A 22,731-nucleotide genomic window follows, 5' to 3' on the forward strand; every position below is an offset into this window, starting at 1 on the left:
GGGTGGCCCTGCATGGCATAGCTCATAGCTTCTCTGAGTTATTCAAGCCCCTTTGCCACGACAAGGCATTGATCCATGAAATAAATAAACCAGGCTGAATGCTGAATAAACAGGTCTTCTGGGAGCATCATTGAACATGTCCTCTAACTGGCAGCTGACAAGGAGTAACATTATGAGGAAGCCAGAATGGGGGAGACCCAGTCTCCCCTTTGCTCCTCCTGTATTTCAGATTGCATGTAATTTCGTTTTTATTTCACGTCCCGCTTAGCCACAAAAGAATTGGACCCAAATCATCTTGTCGTACATAAGCATTTCATAGCATAACAGTAAAAACTCTGTCATTGCTATCCATATCTACTCATTGAACTCAGTAGGACATAATCCCAGGAATGTAGCCATTGGATTGCAGCTGTAGTGGCAGTGACATTTCCCTGAAGAACATAAGAAGAGGGCCCTTGCTGGACCAGTCACCAACCAGATTCCTGTGCGAAGCCCATAAGCTTCAAATAAGCATAGTAACAATATAGGTAAAGGGTAAAGGGGCCCCTGACCACCAGGTCCAGTCGTGTCCGACTCTGGGGTTGCGGCGCTCATCTCGCTCTATAGGCCGAGGGAGCCGGCATTTGTCCGCAGACATCTTCCGGGTCATGTGGCCAGCATGACAAAGCTGCTTCTGGCGAACCAGAGCAGCACACGGAAACGCCGTTTACCTTCCTGCCGGAGCGGTCCCTATTTATCTACTTGCACTTTGATGTGCTTTCGAACTGCTAGGTGGGCAGGAGCTGGGACCGATCAACGGGAGCTCACCCCGTTGCAGGGATTCAAACCGCCGACCTTCTGATCAGCAAGCCCTAGACTCTGTGGTTTAACCCACAGCGCCACCTGGGTCCCATAGTAACAATATATCCATAAGCAAATTCAATAAGCAACTAAGCATTATATTAACATCTCACTGTAAATGAAATATATCACCATTTCAGTAATATTTGATCTGATCAGCTCTGCAACAGCAGCAGGAGGGGGTGGGAATGCATAGATGGAAGTAAAAGAAGCAAAAACATTTCCAGTGGCGTAAATTGCATATGGAAATCAATCAGCAGTGGCAATACTATCATATAACACTCAGGAAACAGTAATTGGCCTATTTTTTTCATAAGCAAAAATTGGCGTGTGGGAAGCAGCTTTGCTTCATATGCAATTATTCCTCATGAGTGCATATATGGACACCGTGACACTGAATCAAATTATTTAAACTTGCTGGGTGAAACAAACATTTTCAGGTGACACGGTGTCACAATTGTAGGTGCCGATATGATTCCAATAGGAACAGAGTTCCGGAGTATTTGTGCCATTATGCTGAAAGCAGGTGTATAAAGGAATCTGATTAAATACTTTGAAAACGACCCCTGCCACTGCACAGATTTCTATAGTAGTTCCCCCCCCCCCAAAAAAAAGTTAGACCAGAATGGTATAATGACTTCGATATAAACATGGGGCTCTCCTTGACCTGTGGCAAAAGAAAGAACTGAAGAGGAAAAGGTTAGTTCAGCAAGTTTGTCAAGGATATTTGCTGCCGCTGGAGAAGGGTTTCCAGATGGGTCTTTGGGTCTTTTTTTGTCTCTGTCTGTCTGGTGCTGTGAGGCAAATGTGTGAAGTAGTACATCACATCTTTCCCCTGCAATATTCACCTTCCGCATATCACCAGGGACAAAGTGGTGGGGTTTATTTTTTTGGCTGCCCTTGCTGGATTCAATCTATCCTTCTCCTGCTTCCTCCTCTATCTTATATCATCTGTTTACCCAGGAAATGGTTGTCTTATTTTCATTTCAAATGCCTGTCTTTCTTTCTTGGCTGTGCTATTTCCCAGATGGCTGGTGGAGATCAACAGGCTCTCAATTGAACATCTGTTCACATCTTCCTCCACGCTGTGTATAATGGGGCCCTGCTTCTTGGCCACACCATTCCCATCCCACTTCCAGTGTTTATGAGGTCTGCTGTGAGATGCCTTCTCAAAGGGCTGCAGGTTCTCCATGCAGTTGAGAGCACTCCGTGATTCAGAATCCTGATCTCATGGACCAATTGCACCTGCTCATTTAAACACACATAGCTGCCCTCTGAACAGGGAGATACAGTATTACAAAACTCGGTCAACATAGTCCTGCTCCATCCTCCACACATGGAGAGCTATATGATTAGAGATCTCGTCTCATTGCAACATATCACTGGTGCTCTCTTTTGCAGAGGGTGGTGAACCACCAACTCCAGACTTTCCCACCCCACCATAGCTGCCCAGTAGAAAAATGTATTGAGTTTTTGCTAATGTGCTGAATCCTGATTAGCACAGGTGGTCTTCAGCAGAATTTCCTGAAGTCAATTGCTTTTAAAAAAATTTAAACTTTTAAAAAATTATTTGCAGGTCAATTTAAGGTTGTTAGCATCCGTTCTTCTTGGGAGACAGTGGAAGAGTGTGCCTTCAAGGGTAAAGTCAAACTGTTGGAGAGTTAGAGCACCTACAGTGGCTCTAGAGACAGCAGAGACGGGTTTTATTGCAGGTGGGGCAATTGAAGGCGTCCAGTTTTGCCGCCGCAGGTGTACCATGACATTTCTTCTGTCTGCACTCCTCCCAGCAGTCTTTCCTCCTCTGGTCACTGCTGTGGATAAATGACCTGACTGTCCATCAAAAGCATACGAATCAATCTGGCTAACCTGATTCAAATACACACAAAAACAAATATCACTACAGCCACCCAAATACAACCAACCACAACCTAGACCACTCCCCAAACTCTCTCACCATCAAGGAAACACAGCAAACGAATAGTAAGAGAACCCAGACAAGTGACGCTGACACAAAACTCCACACATACAAAGAAGACTGAAAATATAACCACCCGACCCCACCCCGCTCACTCCCCCTCCCCCTCTTTTCTTCCTAACCTAACATTGTATGTAACACTAATGTCTCACAACAAATGAAACTGAATTGTAGAAAACACAACTTGAAAAAAGAGATAACGCATGTGTTTTTGTACACTAAGAAATCATTGATAATTATTATTTTTTAAATCACCTGTCTCCAGGCACATCTTCAAGGGATTCCTGTATGGTTGGGGTTAATGTTGGCAGCCTTCATATCATGTCTGCAGACTTCTTTGTAACACAAAGTTGGTCTGCCAGCAGGCCTAGTGCCTGAAGCGCTAGGTAAACCCATTGGAACTAGGCTGGGAAATCAAGCCACTGGATAAAGACTTAAAGCTCATCCTTCTTTAGAAACAGCAGGTAGGCCATTAATATAATAAAGTGCCTTGACTGCATTGCTGCTCTACAAAATCATTTGACATTATATTTTATGTGCAGCAGCCATTGCATCACAATTCCTTGCTGCACTGGGAAGGTAATGTCAGGAGTTGACATGAGAGGAGACCATTTTGCCTGCTGCGGAAACTGGTTCAGTACTGGTGCAAGAGGGGGACCTATGGTGTTATGGTCATGGAGTCATCCCTGTGACCTCAGACTTCTGATACTACCTCCACAATGTGAGATGGAACACCACTAAGGTGAATTCCACACAGTCAAGGAAACGTCAGAAGGAGCCCGAAAAGAATCATAATGGGTAGACTGAGATATGATCAAAAGCAATGAAAGTTTTGCTGACAATGAACGAAGTTTACGGGTAGAGAAGAGGAATCCTAAATTTACTTCAGCTGACAAATTGTTCCATGACTGGAACTATCTTTGACCTAGCTTCCTACATGGCCTATTAAGCCAACGTTAATCAATGAGATCTAATTGTGGTTACTCATGGGCCTGTGAAAGCTCTGCTCCCCATACTGTGCAAATCGATGTAAGCATATGCAAAAGCAGCTGAATCAGAGTAATTCAAAAGATACCAGATCTGCTCAGGCTGCTATTAAAAAAAAGATACAACAGATATTACTTCTTAGGCCACTCCACTTCGGAAATGTTTCGTTTCATTCCTCCTTTACCAAAGGGAAATCTAACTTGTTCCTTAAATATATATGAACATCTTTTCCAGTTACAGTATGGAAGGGGATTCCTTTTGAGTCTCAAACCCCAGCACATCTGATAAAGGCCTTGAGCCATAATTGCCTGTCTGGGGTGGGTCTTACAGCCCCTCAATCTGCCAGTCATTTAAGTCATAGTCAGTCATTAAAAAATAATAATGTTCGATGAACACTTGTGAGGGATCTAGGTTTGTGCCCTTCCCATGTGTGTTCAATGAATAAAATAATAATAATAATAATAATAATAATAATAATAATAATAATAATAATTTGTACCCCGCCCATCTGGCTGGGTTTCCCCAGCCACTCTGGGTGGCTTCCAACAAAAATTTAAAATACATTAAAATGTCACACATTAAAAACTTCCCTGAACAGGGCTGCCTTCAAATGTATTCTAAATGTCAGGTAGTTACTTATCTCTTTGACATCTGATGGGAGGGTGTTCCACAAGGCGGGCGCCACTACCAAGAAGGCCCTCTGCCTGGTTCCCTGTAGCTTTACTTCTCGCAATGAGGGAACCGCCAGAAGGCCCTCGGCGCTGGACCTCAGTGTCCGGGCAGAACAATGGGGGAGGAGACGCTCCTTCAGGTATGCCTGAACAGAGCTTCTGCACATACAGCTGTAAATGGAAGCGGTCTCAGATGTTTAATGAACACACATGCTGAGGGAGAGGAGGAGCTTCCTGCTGCAATACTGTTCCCTCTCCCTCTACATGCATAAATTGGATACTGCTGTTGAATGAGTAAATAGAGCACTAGTCAGAAGGGGGATTCCTCAAAGACCTTCCAGGGGTGAAGAATGCCTAGTAAGGCAGCTCAGGTAGAAGGAGAGAGAGAACCATCCCTCCAAGGACCTCATTAAATAGGGCAAAATTCAAAGCCAGTCAACAGCAACAAAGGCCTTGGGTGTTTTCTTTTTAACTTTTCAAACCAAATACGATTTAAGTAACTTTTTCGTTAAGAGAACACAACAGATTGATTTTACAACCAACCATGAAATTAGACAAATCCAATAGTTTTGTGAGAAACTGTGTCTGATCTAATTAAGATCAATGTAATGGGCTGCTTGCAGCCTAGAAGCAAATCAGTTATTAGCTTTCATTTGATTGCATTCTGATACAACTCGGGTTGTGTATGTTTTAACTTAGAAAGATTTGTCACTAAACTACTGTAGTTCATTTTGGCATAGAATACTCTCTAACCTCATTATTTTTGTCCTACAACTTTACTAACAAACAGCTTTATTTCTCATATTATTTATTGTTGATGTTAGTATAATCTTGATGTTCAGGTAATATAATCTCTATTATTTATCAGTAATGAAACATTGATGGTATTGTTGTTGTTGGCATCAGTCTGTCTCGAGAGACAATGGAGTGCGTCTCCAGGGGTGAAGTCAAACCAGGAGTAGCCAGAATGAGATACTCTGGATTTGTGTCGAGTTTACCCCTTAGCATTTTCTTCTCTAACAATATCTGGAAGGCTATTGTGAGAACAGGATGTTTGACTGGAAGGGTCTTTGGTTTGACCCATATGGGCTCGTCTTATGATCCTTGTCCCTGCTCTTAGAAAGCCCAATCCCTCTTCAGTAATTAATAATCAGGCAGAGGGAGGCATAACGCACACACCCTTGTTCTCATTTCATTATATCTAATGGCCAAAATGTAATATGATAGAATAGGCCAAAAATATGTGTTCTTTCCTGTCCTACTTCCCAAAATGCAACTCTTGCACTCCTTTGTACACATTTATAAATAAAAATGTATTTGTTGGAAATACTAACACAGAAGCCCTTTCCTCCCCCCGCACAGTTCCAGAGGATGAAATGCCTAATGCCTGAGAGTGAGATTATTGTCTCAGTACCTGGTTCTCTAATCGAACAATTGTGGAGCATTAGATGGGGAAAGGACATAATAGCACTTCTAACTGTGTCAAAGTGCTGATCCGCTTACCGCATAAGCTGTGCAGCCATTTCTGGATACTTTAGCCAAAGTTATGTCTATTTCCCTGCTGATGGGCTTCCCAGAAGCATCTGTCTGGGAAACAAGATGCTGGACTAGTTCTAGCAGGACTCATATTATGTTCTTTATTTCCCTTGAACCAACCCAGAACCTCTGGTAGTCACCTGGGACCTCTCTCTGTATGCCTATTCGATAGGAGGCCTGGAGGGTAGTAGTACAAGAATGGGCCTTTTCAGTGGCAGCTCCCTGCTTGTGGAGTACTCATCTCGGCAAAGCTCACCTAGCGCCATCTTTTTCTGTTTTTAGGCACCAGGCAAATACTTTCCATTTTATCTGAGTTTGGGCCATTAATTTGAAGGGATTCCTCTATCAGTGGGGCAGGATCTGCAAGACCTGTCTTTTGTTTGGAGAAATGTAGTTTTAAGGTTGTGTCTGTTGTAATTGGTTTTAATGTTTATATTGTGTTTGTAAACAGCTTTGCGTCATTATCATTATTTACCCCTGCAAAGGCACTTACGTATATGTCTTATCTACGTATTACAGTACAAAATAGGAGCTGAAGTAGCCATTGCAATCTTCCAAGAGCAGCTCTGCCTTGAAATTCTTTGAGCGATCTCAAGGGATCTCTGATCTTCTTGAGAATTCTTTCCATGTGCATTTCTTTGCTCAGGTAGGCATAAGCAAAATGCTTCTTATCTTCTGCCCAGATTCTATATTTGTGTTTTGTTTTTCCACCGTTGTGGCTGCTGATTCATCCCTCTTGATATATACCCTACAGGATATCTAATCTGACCTCAGTATGCCCTTTTGCGACCAATATTGCTTCAACAATTCATAGCCTCAGAAAGGGATTGAACAGTATTTTGCTGGCTGATCAACTTGAGCAGCTACAAGGCCATGAGCTCAGCTTTGAGTGTTGAACCTTAGCTGCAAACATCGAAACACTGATTCTCCCTGACTTCAGAGCCTGGTGGGAAAGAAGCAAATGGTTCAAAATAAAATGAAACCTAGTGCTTAAAATTAAAAAATATTTTGAAGAGTGAAACTTCACGATGCTACAGAAGAAGCCTTTGTCTTTTGATTCTCTAATGATTCCTGCTAGACTTCAGTTGTTATCTTGGCAGCCCCAATGAAATTTATGTCACAGAGCATTGCCAAATTACCTCTGGCAATCCCAACTTCCACCTTAGCTGGGATTGTGGCTCATTTCCCAGTCTGCCACCCACACCCCAATTGCCCCAGCGAGCTGTTTTGTCCCTTCTCACACAGGTCTGCCCAGCCCCTGCCTCTCCTGTGGGGTGGTGACTTCAGTGCTGCTAACACAGCAGTTTGACTTCACCCCTGGAAGATCATTCCATTGTCTCTTGATACAGATGAATGCCAACAACTTGCAAAATTCAGATAATTGAAAAAAATGCTATTGCAACTTGCAAAATTCAGATAAGTGCAAATTTTGGAAGGATGGCTATACTTTGGTTTGTGCATTGTTTCAGGAATTGCAAATTAAACCAAGTTCACCTTTAACTGTGAATTGGTTTGGATGTCTCCCCCATCTCTAGGTAGCCAATATCGTGCCAGCACATTGATGGGCACCGGCTCATTGACCATTGGCCATGCTAGCTAGAGTTCAACAATGTCTGGATGGCATCATTTGGCTGTCCCCAAAACCATTGACTTGTCATTGTCTTCACCCCCATTGATCCACTTTTGCTTGTAACCTCTTAACAGTGCTTTTGAGTTTTAGAAAAAGTTGACGGAACGTAAAACAGGACTGGATGTAAGATTTGGCAACTAAAAAAGCCAGAAAACTGAAGGAAAATTTTGGATGAAGGTGAAAGAATTGCACAGCATATTTTATAGAATTCTCTCTGTGTGCCAATTTCCCTTTATATGAAAGAGACTTGGTTTCCTGCTCAGTGAAATGTTGGCAGTCCCCTTCTTTTTCTCTCACTGTAGACGAATTCATTAGCTTGCTTTTTGGTCTATCTTGCTATTGCAGCATTCATTAGGCCTTCCCAAAGCTGTGCCTGGCTGGATGTTGGTATTCAGAGTGCAGCCTGGCTGTTGGATTGATCCTTGTGTTACACTAAAAAGCTGTAATTTCCAAAATGACAGTTCCTATTAGGTGGCTGCTTGCTTTAACCAACTGTTCAGTGCTGGACATACTGAACATAGCCCAGGGAAAATTAACTGCATATTAAGTCTCACTGAAATAAGTGTCCAATTTAAAACTTTATTATGATTTATTTTTGGTGGGAACTCAAGTATTCAGGCATTGTGAAGTAACTGTGCGCTGCCCCTTAAGGACAACCCAGCCTGCAGACTTTTGCCTCCACCTCCTTCTCATTTCACCCTAGGAAAAGCCCTACTGCAGTCCTGGATAATGAGCCCTGCCAGTGAGTTGCATAGAACCCTGTGTAGAAACCATTTAAGTTAGAATCAGCATGGAGGCTGCCCATTCTTACACTGTATTTGGAAATAATTTCAGCCAAAGATTTCATGAGTTTCATATTTAATCATGAGTTTGTTTTGTGAGTTGTACATCTCAGGCAGGAACAATTTGTTGTTGTTGTTTAGTCGTTTCATCGTGTCCAACTCTTCCTGACCCCATGGACCAGAGCATGCCAGGCACTCCTGTCTTGCACTGCCTCCCGCAGTTTGGTCAAACTCATGTCCGTAACTTCGAGAACACTGTCCAACCATCTCGCCCTCTGCCGTCCCCTTCTCCTTGTGCCCTCCATCTTTCCCAACATCAGGGTCTTTTCCAGGGAATCTTCTCTTCTCATGTGGTGGCCAAAGTATTGGAGCCTCAGCTTCACGATCTGTCCTTCCAGTGAGCACTCAGGGCTGATTTCCTTCAGAATGGATAGGTTTGATCTTCTTGCAGTCCATGGGACTCTCAAGAGTCTCCTCCAGCACCATAATTCAAAAGCATCAATTCTTCGGCTAATAATGCCGTATTTTATAATAACAATTTAAATGGTGATGCTGTTAATATCACAGTAGAAAAATGTACAATTTGATCTGAATTAAGTCCCATGGTAAATGTTGATGGTGTCTGTGTGTGTCTGTGTGTGTGTGTGTGTGTGTGTGTGTGTGTGTATTACTTCAGTTGTTGTTGAGCATCACCTTCAATGAGATGGAACTTTGGCCTAGTTTATTTGGTTAAAATAACATATTTATAAACTATTTGTCTGTACTAGGAATAGCGAATGCATCCTATGTGAATCTGTTCTTTGGCTTTACAAAAGTTCTGCCTGTGTTGGAAGCAGCTGTACCTTAAACCACTAACTTCCTGGACAATGACAGCTCCCTTTCTCAAGCTCTGGGAGGAAGACCTTTCATTGCCTACAGACAACCACCCAATCTTAAACAACTCCTCACCCACAATAATACAACCACCAGACTTAACATGGACACTGGTACCAGAGCCTGCAATAAACCCAGATGCCAACTTTGCTGCCACATACACCCGGACAACATCATTACTAGCCCCAACAACATCCAACATACCATCTCAGGACTATTCAATTGCTCATCTTCTAACATTGTGTATGCCATCAAATGCCAACAGTGCCCTTCAGCTCTCTATATTGGACAAACAGGCCAAACCCTACGCCAAAGGATAAATGGACATAAATTTGACATCAGGAATCACAAGACAGAGAAACCAGCAGGAGAACACTTCAATCTCCCAGGACATTCTATACAAGATCTCAACGCAGCTGTTTTATTACAGAAAAATTTCAGGAACAGACTGGAAAGAGAAGTTGCTGAATTGGAACTCATTACCAAGCTTAAAACCATGGAGCCACCTGGGATGAATAAAGACATCGGATTCTTATCTCATTATGCATGATCAAGCTTTCTTTAGCGCCCCAGCCCTTGTTTTTCCCCCCCAGGACCAATTGCAGTCATCAGCAGTCGTTAACAGCCATCTACAGGTTTACCACTCCCATCAGCCCATCACCCATTCCCATCACCCCCACCCTCTGAATATACATAAGGGTTTGGTGGATTCTGTTTCAGTGTATCTGACGAAGTGTGCATGCACACGAAAGCTCATACCAAAATTAAAACTTAGTTGGTCTTTAAGGTGCTACTGAAGGAATTTTTTTATTTTGCTTCGACGCAGACCAACACGGCTACCTACCTGTAACACTAACTTCCTATTTAGCATTCTGCAGTATGGGACAGAAGTACAATCTACCTATTTCAGTGCTCAGCATATCTCCACCAAAAGGAGGTTATTAGTCCTCCCTAACACGGTCTTAGAGGATTAGGCAAAATGATGGTGATGATAATAAATGTTAGACTAATTCTATCAGAGAAATTAAAACTCAGCCTTATAGGTTTTGGTCCTTTGCCTCCCCCCCATAAAATATTTGAGGAAGCTGGGCACCCCCAAAGTTGATGGGCATTGCCAATCAAATGTTGTGCATGTGCCGCATCTTGTGATTATGTGGGGTGGGGCATCTCCCCCCCCCCCAATATTTGATTCAAGTTGGCATCCCTGCTCACACTTCAGATAGTAAAGCTGTCTGGCAGTATACTAGATCCTTGTCATAACTATGCTCTTGCCATGGTTAACAGTATTCTTGAGCAGCATGGTGGCCTAAAAGAATACTTAGTTCTGAGCTTTATTGATTAGTTTATTGAACTCTCTGTGTGTGAGTATGTACAGGAGCCGATTGTGCAACAGGATAAGGCTAACTCAAAAACCTTCCATGAATTCTCTGCCACTGATTTTATGTTACAAGAATTCAGGTGGCAAAGTCATAGGGCCTCTTTTCTTTATATTTCCCGATGAACAAAAGACATTTCATAACCTTTACAAATAAGGAAGAGGAGGGCCAACTTGTGCCACTGGCATTCTGGGCTATCTAGACATTGTATTCAGCAATCTTTGTACTTAAATTGCTTAACCCATGTAATGAACAATACTTACCTTGGCATTGTTGTGTGCTGCATACTGTCGCCTGAGGGGGGAGCTGGGTTTTTATTGTAAACCGAATAAACATATAAATAAATAAAACAAGGAACAAAGCACTAAGGTGCTCCCTTTTGCATGTCGAAGGTCCCAGCTTCAATCCTCAGCATCTCCAGGTAAAATTGAGACTCTGCAAACCATGGAGGAATGCTGTCAATCAGTGTTGACAATACTGAGTTAGTAGACCAATGGTCTGATTCGGTATAATAAAGGAACCTCCTATGCACCTTTGATAAACCTCTAATGCTGTGGTCTGCGTAGCTGGAATGACTTTATCAGGAGGGAGATAATATAAAGGCAAGAACAAGCTTAAGGATCCTGGCTGGCCCTGTGGGAGGAGAAGAGGGTAGAGGGAGTCTGCATGACCTTGGGGCAGAGTATGGCTCTTTCTTGCTCATGCATGTTGTGTCATGTCATGCAGCAATCACATTGGACCAGCAAATGAATACAGTGTTGGGACAGGAATACAATTCACTTAGTTGCTTGCTGATATTGAGTCCTGATAGTCAACTGATGTTATTTTCTAAAGCAAAACTGAAGTTGCTTGTTCAATGGCTTTCGGTGGGTAGATTTTTCTTCAGTAAGATTGTTCCTAGTGCTTCTAAATCTCACAGTATATAAACTCAGGGATGCTAAGCCTTATGGTGCCTGTCCCCTTTACGTTCTGGACAGGCTTCTCCAATAAGGGGGCTCCGGCAGGTATTTTGTATCAGCTTCTCAGCTGGCATGATTGGCTTTCATTTTCCAAATAAGCAAAACTGTACCGTTTTGCTTCAGGGGACTTGTTTGGAGCCTCCGGTTTGCTGCTGGAGTGCTAAATTGATAGCACTCTGTCGATGTCCCTAGCCTAGAAGTGCCCCCAAAAAGAGAAAAACATCACCACAGGATTTTAAGAACCATTTGTTTCGAGCAAGGAAAAAAGGAATATTCCCAGCATTATACTAGTGCTAAGTGTTTATAGTGAACAGTTGGAATTTAACCTACAGGGTTTGTTGCTTTTGCTGTTGCTGCTGAGCAGACAGAAGCTGGGCTTCTAAGATCCCTGCAATGACCAGTGAAGTCAGTGCGATGTAGGGGGCTGGAATATTGAGTCCTATTGAATTCAGTGGGGCTTGCTTCAAATTAAGTGGGTTTAGGATTGCAACCCAAGTCATGCTTAGCATAACCCCATTGAAATCAATGGAACATAATGGCGCACTTGACTCCCACTCATTTCAAAAGGTCTACTCTAAGCAGGGCCCAGTCTGAATCCAATCCATTAATTGGGCAATGCATCTGCCTCTCGTTTAGTACCAGTATCTTATCTGCTGCTAAAATAATGTGTTCTGTCATGTGATTACCAGAAACTGTAGGTCAAGCTGGTCTTCATTTTTAAAAATGCTATGCTTCCTGCTTATATTTATGCAGTGTTGTTCATTTACCTTCAGCAAGGTTTGATAAAAATTTAAACCCAACAACACTTTTTAAAAAAGCAGTTTCAAATATTCAAATATATCTAGAACACAGCTGGAAACTCAATGGGGTAGAACTATGTGATTAACATTCATCTGATTAGCCTTTAGGGCTAAAACAAAATCAATGAGTGTCTGTTTGGTTGATGGGTTTTGGACAAGGAGGTAATTTTTAAGGATCATTCCAATTAGATCTGCATCATCACTAAGACATTTTAATCACCTTCTGCAAAGAGATGATGGAGATTATGAGAGTTTACTATGGAAAGTGTTTTGATTTTAAAATCAACCAGCAAAAGCTTGGTCCATTGTTAAGTCTACTTGTAGGACACTTCTGACATAAATCCATGCTTCTACAAATTGCCAGAAATCAGGAGCTGTGATGTCATACCTCTAGCTATGCCCACTCAGCCATGTATTCTTAGTACTGACAATCAAGTGAATGATTTATTCCACCTTCCTCAGACTTGTTACCTTGGCATCAACTTGGAAAACATAATGCAACCACAGCCCTGCACTTGATGCATGTTACACCAAAGCATTGGATTACTTTTACTGTACTGTATATGGTAGGGACTCTGCACAATATAAGACTAGGGGAAAAGTAATGATTGCAAATACTTCTTACTCTTTGGTGTTATAATGGGGAGGGGTATAACATGTGTGTTTTTGGTGGCATGTCCTAACTTCAAATTGTTAACATAATTCAGAAGCTGTGGCTCTTTGAGGAGCTGGGTGGTAAACTGCTGTTTTGCTGGCACAGCTAGGGCATGCCTTCTATAGGATGGTTTCATTCTTTCCAGGTGTGCAGCCGGAATGCAGATGAGGTCCCTTGAAAAGGTAGGTGCATTTGAAATGGAGTGGCAATTGCCATTGCTCAAGCTGGATATGAGAGAAGTCATTTGTCACAGATCTTTAACCTGCTGCTAAGCTGTTGGACCAAGAAATTGTGGCACCACTTGAAAAATATTAATATGCAAGCACTTTATTTGCAGCTGGATCTGCTACTATTTGCAAAATGTATATGACTGCATCTTGGCAAACACTATACATCCATAACATCTATAACAAACACTGGGGGCATGATCTTAGATAACTATAAAAGAAATAATTGCTTGAGAAATATTCATATGCAGTATTTCAAATGCAACTATAGCAAATAGTTAAGAATATAAGGACATAAGAAAAGCCTGCTGGATCTTTGCCTCGTTCACCGCAGTTGTACTCTGAGGTCTTGTTTACTAGAACCCAGTGGTTTTTTGTCCCACCATGAGTTAAAAGGCAGCACCCCATGTTGATTTGATTGCAGTTCGGGGCATTAGTACAATGCTGCTCACACTTGTAAGTCAAACATTAAGACAAGCACCCTGCACATCAGCCTATCGACTAGATAGAATAACTGCTGCTGCTCTAATCAGTTAATGCTCATTGCAGTCATTCTGGCTGGATGTGAGGAGAAGTCATTTGTTGCAGATCTTTGTCCTGCTGCTAAACCATTGGACCAGGAAATTGTGGCACCACTTGAAAAATATTGATCTGCAAGCACTTCATTTGCAGCTGGACCTGCTACTATTTGCAAAATGTATATGAATGCATCTTGGCAAACACACATCTATAACAAACACTGAGGGCACTATCTTTTTTTAAAAAACCCACCATCAATTAGATAACTATAAAAGAGACAATTGCTTGAAACAAAAACAAACAAACAAAAACCACTTCTTAGCCTACATTATATTATATTAACCCACTGTTTCTATTGGACCAACACCTTGGCTTTTTCATGATTTAAAGCACTGCACCAGAACTGCACGATTGCAGTGCCTGAAGACAGACAATCAGGTTGTGTATCCAGAACAGGAATGACGGCTGGAAGGAGCGCAGAGAGAAATGTCATAGTGCATCTGCACCAGTGAAACTGGACTCCTTTATCGCTCCTTCTACAGCCACAGCAGGTGCTGTAACTCTCCATTGGTTTGCCAAGGGAACCCAACACAGACACCTGGGTTTTTCAGGAGTCTTCAATATAAAGTCTGTGACCTCTAGCCAATATATAAAATTAAAAGCAAAGGCATAAAACCTCCTAACAGTATAGAGACAGGAGCTATAGTAGTAGATTTAGCAGCAGGGCCATATTCTGATGGATACTTAGAAATCCTGCAGTGCTTTTTTGCAAGATGAGGAGTGATAACCCATCATTCTAAACAAATTCCACTGGTGGTAACTTTACTAAGCCTTCAGACAGTTCCTCCGTTGTCTTCATTGGACAGAGTAGTCTCCCAGCTGCCAAAATGCACCCCAGTGAGGACAGCTTTCTGTTGCTGATGAAATAATATTCCTTGCTAAATTTGCTAAGTACTTTGGAGGTCTTCAGGGGTGAGAGGTGCTATAGAAATGGAGACTCCTTCCTGATTCGCTGAACTTTCCAGAATGAAAATGAAAATTTAAGGGATATTGTTCTATATGTGAACAAGAGTGTTACCTATGCACATTTTTTACAACTCTAAAAATTCTGGAGTCAGATTTTTTTATTATACACTTTCCCCCCCTCACGTGTTGAAGCATGTGGCAGTGAAAGAGCGGGGCATGCAACATTCTGAATCCAGAACTCTCAATCCATTAGGGATAGGGCTCTCTGTCTTGCCCACAAGACTCTCCTCAGGCCACATTCCCACTGGCCCTGCTCCACACCCTCCTTGACCTGTAATAACATCCTTCAGCTGTGAAAATGCCTCTGGCATGCCAGGTGGAAGATGGAAAGTTAGGTGTGTGAGAGTCATTTGGTCAAAATGCATACTAGATGCACTCTACCTTTCATCTTACTTTGAGATGCTATTTCCTTCCCTTCAGCCAGGGTGGGAACCTGTGGCCCTCCAGATGGTGTTGGACTTCAATTGGCATCAGTCCTAGGCAGTGCAAGGCAGTGGTAAGGGATTAGGGGATTTGTTGTCCAACAACTTCTGCAGAACAAGTTTCCTCAGCCTTGCTTCAGAGCATCACTGGTTGCACAAGACATTACCACTGGACAAGAACATTGGTGATACCCAATATTACTCATACTTGTAGCAGAGTACATTGAAATTGATGAGTATAACTAACAATGAATTTCACCAAAAAAAAAAGGAAAAATCTGTGGGTAAACAAATGGATATGATTTCCTTAATGTTGTCTTGAAATCTGCCCTCATGTTGGTAGCTTTTATGTTATACTTCAGGGCCTCATTCTGTTTGTTGATACTTGATCAATTAATTTTCCATTTTGCTATATCTAAAAAGTCTAAATCATCTTGCAAATGACAACACTTATTTTTTTTAAAAAAACTTTTTTTCAAATAATAATTATAATAAATGCAACTTTCTACCACACTGTTGCTTCAAGTACCCTCCTTGGCAGGGCCATCCCAAGACATTTTGCTGCCTGAGGTGAAAGACAAAATGGAGCCTCTCTCCATTCCATGTCCATATGCTGACCAGGCTGGCCATAAAGTCTTACTTCAGCACTGGCAATCAATAAATGTTCTCCAGTACACCTGAGTGCAACAGGTTTTCTTAGGGGACATAGGGCAGGAAGTACCCACCATCTCCTGCCTAAGGCAGCTGCCTCACTCTGCCCAATGGTAGGGCCAGGCCTACTTTATTCAGCACATCACAGCACTGTTTGTAAATTTAAATTTCAGGGGAAAAATCTTCCTGGAATGATGCTAAGCAGATGAGGAAAAATCTTCATCTAGAAACGGTTCATTCAAAACATGTATTTTTCCAACTTGCAGTAGCTTTGAGCAAACAATAAAAGTAATGATGAATGGCTCTGAAAAGCAAAAATGTGGATCATGTGGATTAAGGAGACAGATGTGAAATAATGTCTGAAGCCTGAGGAATATGCCAAGGCACAGCTGGCTGCAAAAAGGGAAATTTAATGGAAAGAATAAGCTGTCAAGTCAAACAGTTGATTGGAAATAGCCTCCAATAGCTCATGAATGGTGGCAAACAAGGTGAACAGTTATAATATATGCTATTCTTTCTTACAGTACAATTTGTCTACTCAGAAGTAAGTTCTGCTGAATTCACTTGAGATTCCTTCCAGGTAGGTAAGTAAAGAATTGAGCAGGCATGTATAGGGTTTGCTGCTAATGTTCTAAATACTTGTGCTGTTACAAAGTACCTAAGAAGCAATATTGTTCCCAAATTAATCTTAACTGGAAGGCTTCAAACTTGTTATCAACTTGCATAGAAAAGTCCCACTTATTTTTGATGAATTATGTCCCAATATCAGCCTACACTAAATTTAAGCAGAAAGTAAATTTAATCTATTCATTTCCTATGAGGAAACTATTTAATTCAATGGGGCTGATTTCTGAGTAGGCATGAATAGGATTGTGCTCTTAAACTGCAACAGTAAATTGATTATGAAGGTCAATGTTATCAATAGAAGGACTTGTCATTTATGTTGGAGTGAAACTCCTGTGTTCCTCCAGGTATTTTTGTACTCCAACTCCCATCATCCCTAACCATTGTCCAGTCTGTCCAGGATTGAGAGGAATTGGAGTCCACCAACATCTGGGTTCCCATACCCAGTTTATATTTAAACTTTAGCCCTATATCACTCATAATTTACCTTTATTTTATCTGTAGTCCTTTTTTTACATCCAAAAAGAAATCCAAAGCAACAAATACAGCAACAAGAAGCAAATGATATGAAACAGTATATGACAATTCAGTTAATCACCAAATACATAAAACAACAACAACAATTTATTTATACCCCACCCATCTGGCTGGGTTTCCCCAGCAACTCTGGGAGGTATCCAAAAAAAGATTTAAAATACACTAAAACATCAGTCATTAAAAACTTCCCTAAACAGGGCTGCCTTCAGATGTCTTCTAAATGTCATATAGTTGTTTATTTCTTTGACATCTGATGGGAGGGTGTTCCACAGGGCAGGTGCCACTACTGAAAAGGCCCTCTGCCTGGTTCCCTGTAACTTCACTTCTCACAATGAGGGAACCACTAGATGGCCCTTGGTGCTGGACCTCAAGGGGCGCAGAACCATAGGGGTGGAGACGCTCCTTCATGTATACAGGTATAAACAAGAAAGGGATAATGAAATAATAGCCCATATTTTAACCAAAAATTCACACATATCCCTTCTCCAAAAAGTCAGCATGCAAAACCATTCAGATACAACATTCAGAAAGACAAATGTACCCTACATCCAGTGGAAGCCAATGGCTGATAAAGATAAAAAGGGCCACTGCACATCAAAAAGCCTTCATTTCACAATAACCTCCTACACAACAGCTGAATACAGAGGCTTCCTATTTAGTACTTTTTAAAGTGCTTCATGAGATTGAACTTAGTGTGAACTTTGCAGAACGGAGACAGTTCAGTAACCTGTTGGCCTCGTGCCACTGAAAAACAGAAGTAGTGCACTGACTTTAAATCTTCATAAATGAGATGGCAAAGAAAAAGCAAAGGGATTATGTGTCCATCAAAGCTTCCTCTTCGGTACTATAGTTGTGCTCTGCAAGCAAGGCAAACCCTAAGTTGGTCTTTTATTATATTGCTATAAGTTTGCAGGTTGTGCAGATTTCCCAAGATTCTTAAATTTAATAAATGCTAGACACTGGATTTAGTGAAGTGCTAAAACATAGGTGAGACCAATTTCCTGGGACCAGGTAGTCATTTGGCAGAGGGCCCATGAGGAAGTGATTAACCTAACAAGGGACAATGAGAGAAGTGATCAGCATAACTAAGACTGTGTGCCAGCCAGCAGCTGGCTGGGTAGTTTGGAAGGCGGAAATCGCCAAGGTTACATCACAGGAAAACTGTGCCTTTTGCACCAAGCTTGGAATGGCTGAGGCTTAAGAGGAGGGGCTGCATTTGGCAGGGGTTCTGGGAGAAAGGACAAGGAGTTGGGGACTGAAGGGAAATGGCCATTAGAGCTGGATGGAAAGCAGAAATAAAGGGATGGTGCTTAGGATGGCTGTGTTTCCAAACTGGGCTGCTGTGAAGAACAAGCTGCTCTTGATATGACATTGCTGTAAGATCTGCAGCCCCTTCATCTAAATTCAACCGTAAATATGTGTAATTAAACCATATTTCTTAAAGGCACTCCAGTCTCCACTGCATCTTGCTTCTCAATGGAAATGTGCTTGGCAGAGATTGGGGGAGTGGGCGTGAAACCTTTGTAACAACAATATATGCAAATAATGGTTGCACAGTTGAGATGGCTAGACAGTGTTCTCGAAGCTACGAACATGAGTTTGACCAAACTGCGGGAGGCAGTGGAAGACAGGAGTGCCTGGCGTGCTATGGTCCATGGGGTCACGAAGAGTCGGACACGACTAAACGACTAAACAACAACAACAGTTAAGAGTGGCAGACTTGGGGTTCTCAAATGTCAGTGGCGCCCTGTGCGATGCTAAAATTTGGGGCACCCCCCCACCTTTTGTGCTCTGTTCTACAGCATTGTTGTGATGTCCCCTGCAGCATGGCACCCATTGTTGTGATGCCCCCTGCAGCATGGCACCCAGTGTGAGCAAACCAGTTGAGCTACCCTAAAACCACCTCTGAAGTTAATTCTTGGATCTATAAACATTAAGCACATAGAGCCCCACCCACACCATACATTTAAAACCTAATGCTTCCCCCAATGAATCCAGGGAACTGTAGTTGGTCGTGAGTACTGGGAATTGTGCTTTAAATGTGCTTTAAATCTATGGTGTGGATGTGACCTAGACAGAGAGCAATCAACTGGCCAAAGGTGATCCAATTAACTTCGTTGCTGAGTGGGCATTTGGATTTAGGTCTCCCTAGTCCTGCATTCTGTTATGCCATTGATATATGCACAAAAATGTTAGGAAGATAATATTACCATTGTGATATGTGTTGCTACCAATCCATTACTCTATATGTAAAGTGAACATAATAAGTATAGACTCAACTATTATTTTAGACAATGGATAAGGTTAACTTTCCTAACTAAAAATAGCATGGTATCAAACTTTACAGGACATTTGGGCAAAACGTGAGACATCCAATGACATCAAAACGATGGATTTATTCTCTCCTAAAATCTCTCTGACCAAGTTTTGATCGGTTCAGCCAATATCTTTGGACTTTAAAATCTCTAGGGACTTGTTATTTTCCCAGGAATATGATTCGATGGTCTGACTTTTCTTGCTAGGAAATAAGATGTTGAAAATAGAATAAAACACTTTCCACAGTTCCCATTATCTGCAAAAAATAAATAAATCTGCAAACCTTACATTTATTGTATCTGAAAAGGTGTTTTGTTTTCCTTAGGAAAGTTTTAGACTACGTTGCCAAAACAAATAATCCAGGAAATATTCTAGTTGTATCTATTGTCATCTTAGAAGAATGCTTTGGGTTGTAGCCAACAAAGGTCTACTCAGAAAAGCACCATTGACACTGAAGGACCTGAGTTTATTGATCTTAATGGGTCGACTCTGAGTTTGACCTATGTTAAATACAACCCTTTCTATTAAAGCCAGTTGCACAGTTGAGAAAGGCAGATCTTCATTAAATGCAATTCTATTCTTCTTCTACAGACTTTTTTGTTTTGCAGAACCTAAGAGAAGATAGAATAGGGCATTAGGTGAGAGAAGGACTTCTCAACTCCCCCCTCACATTAATGTTCTGCCCCAAAACATCCCCCACCGACAATGCTGGTTCAATACATTTTGTTGCCTGAGCTGGAACAGCAAATGACATTCTGCAAAGAGCTGGGCAGTGGCAAGGAGCTGTGGTCAACATCACCAAAGCTGATATTATTCATATATATATATTTCAAAAAAATCACAGCTATAACCTACCTTTGTCAGTTCACAAATTATTAGTGCATATCATTTAGGGGAGAAAATTGCTTGGTTTCCTGTTCTACCAAGAGAATCACAGTATATGTCACAGAGCAAATTGTTGGCATCTGGGCATTCATACTATACAAGAGTTTGTGTGCATTGTATGCTGTTATAAAAATGAAATGAAAGAAGTAAGAACTATGTATATTTTTAATTGCATGTTTAACGGTATAATAATAAAAATATTAATAGGTGGGGAACCAGCTATAATTGACTAAGGAAGAGTATCTATGACTAATTAAAATGAGATTCCTCAGGATCAATCGCTGCTACACTACATTAACTTGTTTTGAAGATGTTTGAGTAATTCTGTTGAGGGGACTGCCACATCTGAATTTTACTCTAATTATATTCTATGGTGTCTTGAAATGAAAGTTAATTATTCTCAGACAGAAAAAGGGAAATGCAGCTGTGGCCATTTTTCCTGTTCCCTTTCTAATTTATTTCAACCCCATTCCTAAAGACATTTACCTGAATATAAGTCTACATGGCATTCCAATATAGCTATAGTGACACAAGGCAGCGTTTGCTCTATCACAATAAAGCGGATTAATAAGACCGGTCTGCCCGTTAACAATATGGCCCCACCGTTATTTTAAAATCATAAGCTGCTTAGTGAATAATTTAAATAGGGATTACAAGGGGGAGGGTTGTGTGTGGACATAATGACAACAATCTTGCATGTCTCTATTCCGCATTGGTGTTATACTGTATTTGTGAATTTAAAATGTACCTATTTCTATATTGCTAAGAGAAATGTTCTGCAATCTGTTTTGTGCCTGCTGCATGCACTGGTGGAGGAAGAGGAGTGCGGGGGGAGTGTACTGCCCCCAGCAGCATGATCCCGGTGGGGTGCCATCATGGCTGCTCCCCCGCCCACGCTGGGCACCACACCCCACAATGCATGCCACGCCCTCAGGACACGCACCAGCCCAGCCCCTGCCTGCCATCCGCTTCCTGGTGCTGGAGCATGAAGCTCTGCCACTGGCTGCATGTTGATGCAGGAAAAAGCATATGTTAAATGTATAATGGAACTGACATCATGAGACACTTGGGGTTTCGTATCCAACTAAGTTGTACTCCGAGGGCCAGTGTGGTTTAGTGGTTAAGAGCGGTAGACTCGTGATCTGGGGAATCGGGTTCGCGTCTCTGCTCCTGCACATGTAGCTGCTGGGTCACCTTGGGCTAGTCACACTTCTCTCAGCCCCACTCACCTCACAGTGTTTGTTGTGGGAGAGGAAGGGAAAGGAGAATGTTAGCCGCTTTGAGACTCCTTCGAGTAGTGATAAAGCGGGATATCAAATCCAAACTCTTCTAAACGAAATCACTGGGCTTACTCTGGGTATTGTTATGAGGCACAGGCACAGGATACGTTCTGGGCCTCCACGTGCATAAGTGAAATTGCATAAAGTGAGGCCTCAAAAAAGCATCTAAATGTCTGTTTTCTCCTGCTCACCTGCTCTCTCTCCAATCCAGAGCAAAATAACTAGAGTTAAAGCTCTGGGGGCCAGCTGGAGGCTGGAGGACACATGGGAAAGCTGCTGCTGCTGCACTACCCCACATATCAGCTGCTAAGTGGAGAAGGTAAGCAGTAAGCCCCAGTGTGCCTCAGGTCTCTTCGGGGCTTCCTCCGCCCTCAAGATGTCCTCTTCGGACTCTGGGGTCTCCTTGCAAGCCATGAGGACTCTCCAGATCTCTCCCGCCATTTCCTAGTAGGATTCTATTTATTTATGTATTTCCCAGTGCCTCAGATATATGCAGCCTTGTGTGAGAAGGCACAACTAAGTGCCTGTATACATCAGATCCACGCATGTATCCACCATGTTTATAGATCCAATGTACACTTCTGAGGGGAATGGAATCTTTTGTGGGGAGCAAGGACATGTGTCCATTAAAAATGTGTGTACACCTTTAACCGTTATGCCCAATAAATAACTTGTCACACCAGGAAATAGAAAGGAAAAAAAGGTTTATTACTCAGAAATGAAAGAGACAAGAGTATATTGTTGTTACTTTAGAAAGCAAGGTTGCAGGTATGTGGGGAGCAAATAATCATTCAAGGCATACTTACACCTTAGTCCTAAAGTGTAAAAGAGTCTCGAACTACCCCAAAGCCTAGAGAAAAAGAGTGTAGTGATGTGCGCAGTAGTCAGACAAAAAGAAAGAAAAAGAGGGTAGGGTATTCCTGACATTTGAGCAAGTGGAGCACAAAGTCAGGAAGTTGATATGTGCCATCTTCAAGAGTTAAAGCTTCCCCCACAATTTTGAAATCCTGTATCAGCAAGGCAACAGAGTCTCTCACCAATTCCTTTGATCTGTGCGGTCCAGCAAAGTGTAGGGTTGATCCCTGAGACCGATCACTGAAGAGCAAAGAGGAGTTTCCCTTTGGAACTGTGAGCTGACTAACAATTGAAAACCTGTAATC

This window comes from Zootoca vivipara, chromosome 9 (assembly GCF_963506605.1).
Source record: "Zootoca vivipara chromosome 9, rZooViv1.1, whole genome shotgun sequence".
NCBI lineage: Eukaryota > Metazoa > Chordata > Lepidosauria > Squamata > Lacertidae > Zootoca > Zootoca vivipara.